Source organism: Aquarana catesbeiana, linkage group LG07, assembly GCF_042186555.1.
Source record: "Aquarana catesbeiana isolate 2022-GZ linkage group LG07, ASM4218655v1, whole genome shotgun sequence".
In the NCBI taxonomy this organism is placed as follows: Eukaryota; Metazoa; Chordata; class Amphibia; order Anura; family Ranidae; genus Aquarana; species Aquarana catesbeiana.
The window spans coordinates 119,172,267-119,182,611 of NC_133330.1; the positions used below are offsets into that span (position 1 = coordinate 119,172,267).

The 10,345-nt window shown below is 48.5% G+C and overlaps 1 long non-coding RNA gene across 1 annotated transcript; it reads left to right on the forward strand.

The window, feature by feature from the left end:
* The first annotated feature begins 619 nt into the window (after positions 1-619).
* Positions 620-5,984, forward strand: LOC141103258 (uncharacterized). Its single transcript, XR_012235273.1, has 2 exons — positions 620-1,250; positions 4,942-5,984. It is a non-coding gene; the product is annotated as an uncharacterized lncRNA (long non-coding RNA).
* The last annotated feature ends 4,361 nt before the right edge of the window (positions 5,985-10,345 follow it).

Genomic DNA, 10,345 nt, shown 5'->3' on the forward strand with positions numbered 1-10,345 from the left:
TCAGGTAGCTTTAGGTGCACATTGTGTAGAGGACACAGTATACTAACTGTAAATACTGCAGCTGCCTGCCTGTGGTACTATTAGAATCAGAAGAACACCAGCAATTGTCTTCAGGTAGCTTTAGGTGCACACTGTGCAGAAGACACAGTACACTAACTGTAAATACTGCAGCTGCCTGCCTGTGGTATTAATAGGATCAGAACACCAGCAATTGTCTTCAGGTAGCTTAGGGAAGCCCGGAATGGTAATGGAAATATGGAATGGTAATGAAGGGCTGGGCATGACAAGGTGGAACAGGAGACAACGGAGGGTTAAAAATGGAAAGGAAGTAAGAGGGAGGGGATTGAAGTTAACTTTAGGGGTGGAGAGATATAAAAGGAATAGGCGGGGTTTAAGCAGGAGCAGTGTGAGGAGACAGACAAAGGGGAAGTTGCCACAGGGGGAGAGAAGCTTTTGCAGCAGCATGGCAGACATTGATTTGATCCTAGCAAGGCTGAGGACGGCGGCGGCCACGAGGGGACAGGAATGGCTACAGGCTCAGGTAGCTCCATTGCTCCTAGACGAAGCGGGGGGGTCCGGCGGGGGGGGGGAAGCGACGCCACGCGCCAGGCGGTCTAAGCCGCCTGAGCGTTTTTCACCAGGCCCCTCATCCAGAACAGCTCGCCCTAATAGGAGCCCGGGAACGGACCCGTCGGCCCCACCAGCAAAACGGGTGGCCGCCGTCACCCCTGGGGGGACCGGGCGGAATCCTCCACAACGGCGGAGCGCGGGGGGCGGGGCTTCGGGCCGTTATGGCGCCCGGGCTTCGCCACCCAGAAGACAGGACAGCAGCAGAACGGTCCCCCCCACAGCACAGGCATCTGCTAGGGGGGAGATCCGACGGGGGAGGAGCAGGGGCACGGCTGGAGGTCAGCTACCAGACGCTGCTGGCAGCCCCCATGCAGCCAGGATCGGAAGAGAGCCAGTGGAAGACAGAAGGAGAGGTCCAGGGGCCAGCAGAGGTGACAGCAGTGTGGGACAGCAGAGCACAGCAGCAGGTGGTCGCAAGGAAAGGGGGAGAACAGCCACAAGATGGGAATCCACAGCCCCTAGGCAAGCTTCACCTGGGAGGTTACTCACGCCGATGCTCCAAGCCACGGAAGTTCGGTCGGAAGGAGAGCTGTCGGGTTCGGATGAGGACGTGCGCCAGGACATCGCGCCTTCTGGAGGATCCAGTGCAGCGGCGATGGGAAGCAGACCCAGTCAGCCTGGTGAGTCACATGTTTTAACTGATTCTGTTATCAATGTTGATGGTGGTAATTGGTTAGATAGGGGTGATGGGGGGGACACCATGGCTCCTGGGGGAGTTCTAGGGGCCGTGGCGGGGGGATCGCCTGGCTTAAGGGGGACGGGCGTTCAGCCTGTCGCCGCTGGGACAGGGGGAACATTGCAGGAATTGTTGGGAGGATTAAGGGATTTGGTGCAACGATTTGCAACCAACCAGACGGCGCCAGCGATAGTGGCGCCGTGGGTTGGAGGGCAGGTGGAGCAGTCGGGTGTTGGGGGAACAACGGGGACAAGGGGTGAGGCTGTCGCCGACTCAGACGCCGGGGTGGCGGAAAACACCGCCACGGGGGAATCTGCAGTGGCGGTCAGGAAGGATGTGGTCAGGATAGCGGATGCGGCTAAATGCGAAGTGTACGTCTGCTATGAAGGCCCGCTGGGAGCACACTTAAAACAAGAAGTGCGGGAGAAAATAGTAAAAGGTGAGTATGTGGAAATTTTTTCCTTGTTACCGTTAGAGAAGTTCAACTTGGATAGGGTAAAGCCGGACGATTCCAAAAAAGAAGATGAGGAGAAGCGAAGGTATCGTCTGATCCCTAGGACCTTTAGTAATTGGTTGCAGGCGTTCGCCATTATGGCGAGTGTAATTGGCGAAAAGAACCCGGAGCATTGCTCTGCGTTGTTTTGCTACATGGATGCCATAGGCGAGGCACATAGGGTGTATGGGGGCACTGCGTGGCTTCGATACGATGAGCAATTTAGGCAACGCAGGGCGGTGAGGCCGGCTCTTAGGTGGGACCATAAGGATATAAGCTTATGGATGCGTTTGATGTCTTCCGCCAGGGCACCAAACCAGCCTTTTCATGGGGGGGCCGGGGGATCGTCTACCTCTGGACTCCCGGCCGGGAAAAAATTTGGGGTGTGTTGGCAGTTTAACGAAGGATCCTGCAAGTTTGGGGGATCCTGTCGTTTTAAACATGAATGCTCAGGATGTGGGGGGAACCACGCGTTGTCACGCTGCTTCAAAAGAGGAAAGAAGACAGGGGAACCTGCTCAGAAGAGGGATAACGCCAGTGAAGGAGGTAAGGATGTGGCCTTTTTTAAATAGGTACCCGGACAGAGAGGCAGCGAGGGAGTTGGGGGAGGGTTTTTCAGTGGGTTTCAGAATTCCATGTTCTCTGACAGCTATACCTCCGATGGCCAAGAACTTGCGGTCTGCACTGCAGAATCCTGGGGTGGTTTCGGAAAAACTGGCCAAGGAGGTTGCGTTGGGGCGAATGAGTGGGCCTTTCGCAACTAAGCCGTTACAGAATTTAGTAGTGTCACCGTTGGGAGTGGTGCCTAAAAAGGAACCAAACAGGTTTCGCCTTATTCACCACCTTTCATTTCCAAAAGGGGCGTCTGTGAATGATGGTATCAATCCTGAAGATTGTTCAGTGTCGTACACATCGTTCGATGCAGCGGTGGGATGGGTGAGACATTACGGTCAGGGGGCACTCATGGCAAAAGCAGACATTGAGGCGGCATTCCGTTTGCTTCCAGTACATCCGGACAGCTTTTGGCTGTTGGGTTGCTGTTGGCAGGGGGAGTTTTACGTCGATCAGTGCCTGCCAATGGGTTGCTCGATATCTTGCGCCAAGTTTGAGCTGTTTAGCTCATTTCTTGAATGGGTGATTAGGGATGTGTCAGGGATGGATTCTGTGATTCATTATCTGGATGACTTTCTCTGCGTGGGGCCTCGTGAGTCCAAGGGGTGTGCGATTCTGTTGGCAACCTTGGAACACATTGCAGGTAAGTTTGGGGTACCATTAGCAGCGGATAAAACAGAGGGCCCGACGACAGTGTTGAGTTTTTTGGGCATCGAAATAGATACCAGAGACATGGAGTGCAGGTTGCCAGGGGATAAGGTGGACGGGTTAAAAAGGGATGTCAGGGATTTGATGGGACAGAGGAAAGTGCAGCTGCGGCAATTACAATCCCTTTTAGGTAAGTTGAATTTTGCGTGTCGCATTATTCCAATGGGTAGAGTTTTTTGCCGCCGGTTGTCAGCTGCCACAGCGGGGATACAGTCTCCGACTCACTTTATCAGGCTTACCAGGGAACATAGGGAGGACTTGAAGGTGTGGCACACGTTCCTGGAAAGCTACAACGGGCGCTCGGTGTGGATGGAAGGACCGGTAAGTAACTGTGACATGGATTTGGTGACGGACGCCGCGGGATCTACGGGGTATGGGGCTTTTTTCCAAGGGCAGTGGAGTGCGGAGGCATGGCCTGATTTTTGGGTAGAGTCGGGATTTACCCGGAATCTGGTGCTTTTGGAATTATTCCCGGTGGTATTAGCAGTAGAATTGTGGGGGGAGAGATGGCGGAACTTGAAAATACGTTTAAATTGTGACAATATGGGGGTAGTTCAGGTCATCAATCGGCTATCGGCATCATCCCCGCCGGTAATACGATTGTTGCGTCACCTGGTGTTGAGGTGCTTACAAATTAATGTTTTTCTATATGCTGTGCATATCCCGGGCGTAGACAATACTTTGGCTGATTCCTTGTCTCGGTTCCAGTGGGACAGATTCAGGGAGCTGGCGCCCGCCGCGGAAACAGAGGGGATTCCTTGTCCGGGGTGGCTTTGGGAGACGGTATTGGAATCGCCGCAGGATGGATCAGGAAATCGGTGAGTGGGTCGACATGGGCGGCATATGAAAAAGTATGGTCGGAATGGGCCACGTTTACACGGCTGGCGGACGCCGGGCTGGGAGAACAGGACTTGAGGCTGTTGGTAGTGTATTTTGTGTCACGACACATGGAAGGGGGTGGTTCAGTGTCCGCAATTGAGCGGAAATTGGCGGGGTTGGCCTTTCTATTCAAGTTGCAGGGCCTGACTGATTTTACCAAGGATTTCTGGGTAAAACAGGCCTTAAAAGGTTATAGGAAGAGCCATGTGAAGAAGGATTCGAGGAGGCCGGTATCTTTTTCATTATTACAGGTATTGTGTAATAAGTTAGGTGGGGTATGTAAGTCGGGTTATGAAGTGATTTTGTTCAAGGCGGTTTTTTCTATCGCGTTTTTTGGAGCGTTTCGGGTTGGCGAGTTGGTGAGTCCAGCAAAACAAGTAGCAGGGGGTTTGAAGATGCAGGATGTGGAAGTAAAACGGGATAGGGTGTTGCTGAAACTGGGCAGGTCAAAAACAGACCAAGCCGGAAAAGGGGTAAAAGTGCAACTGTTCAGGTTACCAGGGTCGGGAATTTGCCCGGTTCAAGTAGTTGAGGAATTTCTGCTAATTCGCCCGGTCGGGGAAGGGCCGTTGTTTGTGCATGAAGATAGAACTTTCTTATCTAGGTTTCAATTCATTGCAGTGTTTAGAAAATGCATTGGGGCTGCAGGATTGGATAGTAGGCAATTCGCCTCACACTCCTTCCGTATCGGGGCGGCTACTGAAGCTGCCAGGTGTGGGTTGGATGAGGCAGCAATCAAGAGGATAGGGAGGTGGGAATCCAGGAGGTTCCAGTCTTATGTGCGCCCTCAATTGTCATCAGATGCGATATAAATAAAAAAAAAAAAAAAAAAAAAAAAAAATAATAATATACATAGATATTTTATGATTACATGCATTTGAGGACAGGGGTAGGGGAAGTGCACATGTTTCAATTTGTCTTTTGTTGTGTTATGTCTTTGCAGATGGGGGTCAACCACGCCTCGTTTGGATCTTGGGGCACTCCTATGTTTTCTGGGGTGCAAAAAGGGGGGACGTCAGACCAGAAGGCAGGCAACTGGGGATTTCCAGGAGGGAGGCATGTATTCGCTGGTTGGGCTTTCCAGGCATGGGGTGGGGTAGAGTGGTTCAGGAATTTGAACGATACACTCGACTCGATAGACCCCCGGATGTTTTAGTGATACATGCAGGAGGGAATGATCTGGGGGTCCGATCTACCAGGGAACTGGTGTCGGCCGTCAAGTGTGATTTTTTGGCACTTCGGGTGGCCTTCCCGGGCATGATCATAGTTTGGTCTGACATAGTGGCAAGGACGTCATGGCGCATGGCTAGATCGGTACCTAGGATCAACAAAGCCAGAATTAAAGTAAACAAGGCAATTGGAAAGTTTGTGGTTAATAATGGGGGATTGGTGGTGAGGCACACGGAGTTGGAGGTTAATGTGGGGATGTACCTAAGGGGAGATGGGGTGCACCTTACCGCAGTAGGCATTGATCTTTGGGCTCTCGGGCTTCAAGATGGCATTGAGAGGGCATTGCGGGTGTGGAGGTGCCCTTAAGGCTAAGGGGTCATCCTTGCGGGCTGTGGCGGCATCTTTGGTCTCTGATGGTGGTAAAATGCAAAGAGGTGATGGTAAATGGTGGGGGGCTTTCAGTATTCTGGGCCCCTCTGGTGTGTTCTGTTCTGACAGCGGAAGGCGAGGCTGGAAGACAGATGTTACACTGCGGGAAGGGTGTTGTCACCGAGCTGTTTTTAAATACGGCTGGTGGCCTGGTATGGTAAATTATGTACCGCAGTGTATGGTGTTTGGTGAAGTTGTTAAAATGGAGGAGATGAAGTTAAGAGTGCCATCAGAAGACCAAAGATTGGGAGGTGTAAGAACTGTCAGTTAAAAGTTATACATAGTTGTACAAAATGTTCATTAAAAGAGTTATTTAAAGTTATTTAAAAGTTGGTTTTATATTTTATAATAAAGGAGGCTGCTATGGCCGGTTTTACTCCAAAACAACTCCTGTGTGCGTTATCTAATTATTATAGATAAGAAAGGGAAAGGGGAGTAGTAAATAAAGAGTGGGTAGTGGAAGTTGGGGACATTAGTTCCTACACTGGTCAAGGGAAGCCCGGAATGGTAATGGAAATATGGAATGGTAATGAAGGGCTGGGCATGACAAGGTGGAACAGGAGACAACGGAGGGTTAAAAATGGAAAGGAAGTAAGAGGGAGGGGATTGAAGTTAACTTTAGGGGTGGAGAGATATAAAAGGAATAGGCGGGGTTTAAGCAGGAGCAGTGTGAGGAGACAGACAAAGGGGAAGTTGCCCACCCACCCTCCCTTTTTTGGTTTGTTGTGGGTATTTTCTGGTTTGCTGTTTCTGTTTTTTCTTTATTACAGGTGAATGGATCATGGTCGTCATAGCAGCAATTTATCGGCGGCATCTTTGGTCTCTGATGGTGGTAAAATGCAAAGAGGTGATGGTAAATGGTGGGGGGCTTTCAGTATTCTGGGCCCCTCTGGTGTGTTCTGTTCTGACAGCGGAAGGCGAGGCTGGAAGACAGATGTTACACTGCGGGAAGGGTGTTGTCACCGAGCTGTTTTTAAATACGGCTGGTGGCCTGGTATGGTAAATTATGTACCGCAGTGTATGGTGTTTGGTAAAGTTGTTAAAATGGAGGAGATGAAGTTAAGAGTGCCATCAGAAGACCAAAGATTGGGAGGTGTAAGAACTGTCAGTTAAAAGTTATACATAGTTGTACAAAATGTTCATTAAAAGAGTTATTTAAAGTTATTTAAAAGTTGGTTTTATATTTTATAATAAAGGAGGCTGCTATGGCCGGTTTTACTCCAAAACAACTCCTGTGTGCGTTATCTAATTATTATAGATAAGAAAGGGAAAGGGGAGTAGTAAATAAAGAGTGGGTAGTGGAAGTTGGGGACATTAGTTCCTACACTGGTCATGGGTGCACACTGGGCAGAAGACACAGTACAGTAACTGTAAATACTGCACCTGCCTGCCTGTGGTATTAATAGGATCAGAACAACAGCAATTGTATTCAGGTAGCTTTGGGTGCACACTGTGCAGAGTACACAGTACACTAACTGTAAATACTGCAGCTGCCTGCCGTGGTATTAATAGGATCAGAACAACAGCAATTGTCTTCAGGTATCTTTAGGTGCACACTGTGCAGAGGACACAGCACACTAACTTGTAAATACTGCAGATGCCTGCCTGTGGTACTAAAAGGATCAGAAGAACACCAGCAATTGTCTTCAGGTAGCTTTAGGTGCACACTGTGCAGAGGACACAGTACACTAATGCCCCGTACACACGGTCAGATTTTCCGATGGAAAATGTCCGATCGGAGCGTGTTGTCGGAAATTCCGACCGTGTGTGGGCTCCATTGGACATTTTCCATCGGATTTTCCGACACACAAAGTTGGAGAGCAGGAGATAAAATTTTCCGACAACAAAATCTGTTGTCGGAAATTCCGATCGTGTGTACACAAATCCGACGGACATAGTGCCACGCTTGCTCAGAATAAATAAAGAGATGAAAGCTATTAGCCACTGTCCCGGTTATAGTCCCGACGTACATGTTTTACGTCACCGCGTTTAAAACGATCGGATTTTCTGACAACTTTGTGTGACCATGTGTATGCAAGACAAGTTTGAGCCAACATCCGTCGGAAAAAATCCTAGGATTTTGTTGTCGGAATGTCCGAACAAAGTCCGACCGTGTGTACGGGGCATAACTGTAAATACTGCAGCTGCCTGCCTGTGATATTAATAGGATCAGAACAACAGCAATTGTCTTCAGGTAGCTTTAGGTGGACACTGTGCAGAGGACACAGTACACTAACTGTAAATAATGCCGCTGCCTGCCTGTGGTACTAATAGGATCAGAAGAACACCAGCAATTGTCTTCAGGTAGCTTTAGGTGCACATTGTGTAGAGGATACAGTATACTAACTGTAAATACTGCAGCTGCCTGTCTGTGGTATTTAATAGGATCAGAACAACAGCAATTGTCTTCATTTATCTTTAGGTGCACACTGTGCAGAGGGCACAGCACACTAACTTGTAAATACTGCAGCTGCCTGCCTGTGGTACTAATAGGATCAGAAGAACACCAGCAATTGTCTTCAGGTAGCTTTAGGTGCACACAGTGCAAAGGACACAATACACTAACTGTAAATACTGCAGCTGCCTGCCTGTGGTACTAATAGGATCAGAAGAACACCAGCAATTGTCTTCAGGTAGCTTTAGGTGCACATTGGGAAGAGGACACAGTATACTAACTATAAATACTGCAGCTGCCTGCCTTTGGTACTAATAGGATCAGAAGAACACCAGCAATTGTCTTCAGGTAGCTTTAGGTGCACATTGTGTAGAGGACACAGTATACTAACTGTAAATACTACAGCTTCCTGTCTGTGGTATTAATAGGATCAGAAGAACACCAGCAATTATCTTCAGGTAGCTTTAGGTGCACACTGTGCAGAGGACACAGAACACTAACTGTAAATACTGCAGCTGCCTGCCTGTGTTATTAATAGGATCAGAACACCAGCAATTGTCTTCAGGCAGCTTTGGGTGCACACTGGGCAGAAGACACAGTACACTAACTGTAAATACTGCAGCTGCCTGCCTGTGGTACTAATAGGATCAGAAGAACACCAGCAATTGTCTTCAGGTAGCTTTAGGTGCACATTGTATAGAGGACACCGTATACTAACTGTAAATACTGCAGCTGCCTGCCTGGGGTATTTAATAGGATCAGAACAACAGCAATTGTCTTCATTTAGCTTTAGGTGCAGGCTGTGCAGAGGGCACAGCACACTAACTTGTAAATACTGCAGCTGCCTGCCTGTGGTACTAATAGGATCAGAAGAACACCAGCAATTGTCTTCAGGTAGCTTTAGGTACACACAGTGCAAAGGACACAGTACACTAACTGTAAATACTGCAGCTGCCTGCCTGTGGTACTAATAGGATCAGAAGAACACCAGCAACTGTCTTCAGGTAGCTTTAGGTGCACATTGTGTAGAGGACACAGTATATTAACTGTAAATACTGCAGCTGCCTGCCTGTGGTACTAATAGGATCAGAAGAACACTAGCAATTGTATTCGGGTAGCTTTGGGTGCACACTGTGCAGAGGACACAGTACACTAACTGTAAATACTGCACCTGCCTGCCTGTGGTATTAATAGGTTCAGAACAACAGCAATTGTCTTCAGGTAGCTTTAGCTGCACATTGTGTAGAAGACACAGTATACTAACTGTAAATACTGCAGCTGCCTGCCTGTGGTACTACTAGCATCAGAAGAACACCAGCAATTGTCTTCAGGCAGCTTTAGGTGCACACTGTGCAGAGGACACAGTGCACTAACTGTAAATACTGCAGCTGCCTGCCTGTGGTACAAATAGGATTAGAAGAACACTAGCAATTGCCTTCTGGTAGCTTTAGGTGCACACTGTGCAAAGGAAACAGTACACTAACTGTAAATACTGCACCTGCCTGCCTGTGGTATTAATGGGATCAGAACAACAGCAATTGTCTTCAGGTAGCTTTAGGTGCACACAGTGCAGAGGACATAGCACACTAACTTGTAAATACTGCAGCTGCGTGCCTGTGGTACTAATAGGATCAGAAGCACACCAGCAATTGTCTTCAGGTAGCTTTAGGTGCACACGGTGAAAAGGACACAGTACACTAACTGTAAATACTGCAGCTGCCTGCCTGTGGTACTAATAGGATCAGAAGAACACCAGCAATTGTCTTCAGGTAGCTTTAGGTGCACATTGTGTAGAGGACACAGTATACTAACTGTAAATACTGCAGCTGCCTGCCTGTGGTATTTAATAGGATCAGAACAACAGCAATTGTCTTCATTTAACTTTAGGTGCACGCTGTGCAGAGGGCACGGCACACTAACTTGTAAATACTGCAGCTGCCTGCCTGTGGTACTAATAGGAACAGAAGAACACCAGCAATTGTCTTCAGGTAGCTTTAGGTGCACATTGTGTAGAGGACACAGTACACTAACTGTAAATATTGCAGCTGCCTGCCTGTGGTATTAATATGTTCAGAACACTAGCAATTGTCTTCAGGTAGCTTTAGGTGCACACTGTGCAGAAGACACAGAAAAACTGAATTTAAATATTGCAGCTGCCTGTCTGTGGTATTAATAGGATCAGAAGAACACCAGAAATTATCTTCAGGGAGCTTTAGGTGCTTATTGTGCAGAGGACACAGTACACTAACTGTAAATACTGCAGCTGCCTGCCTGTGGCATTTAATAGGATCAGAACAACAGCAATTGTCTTCAGGTAGCTTTAGGTGCACATGGTGCAAAGGACACAGTACAC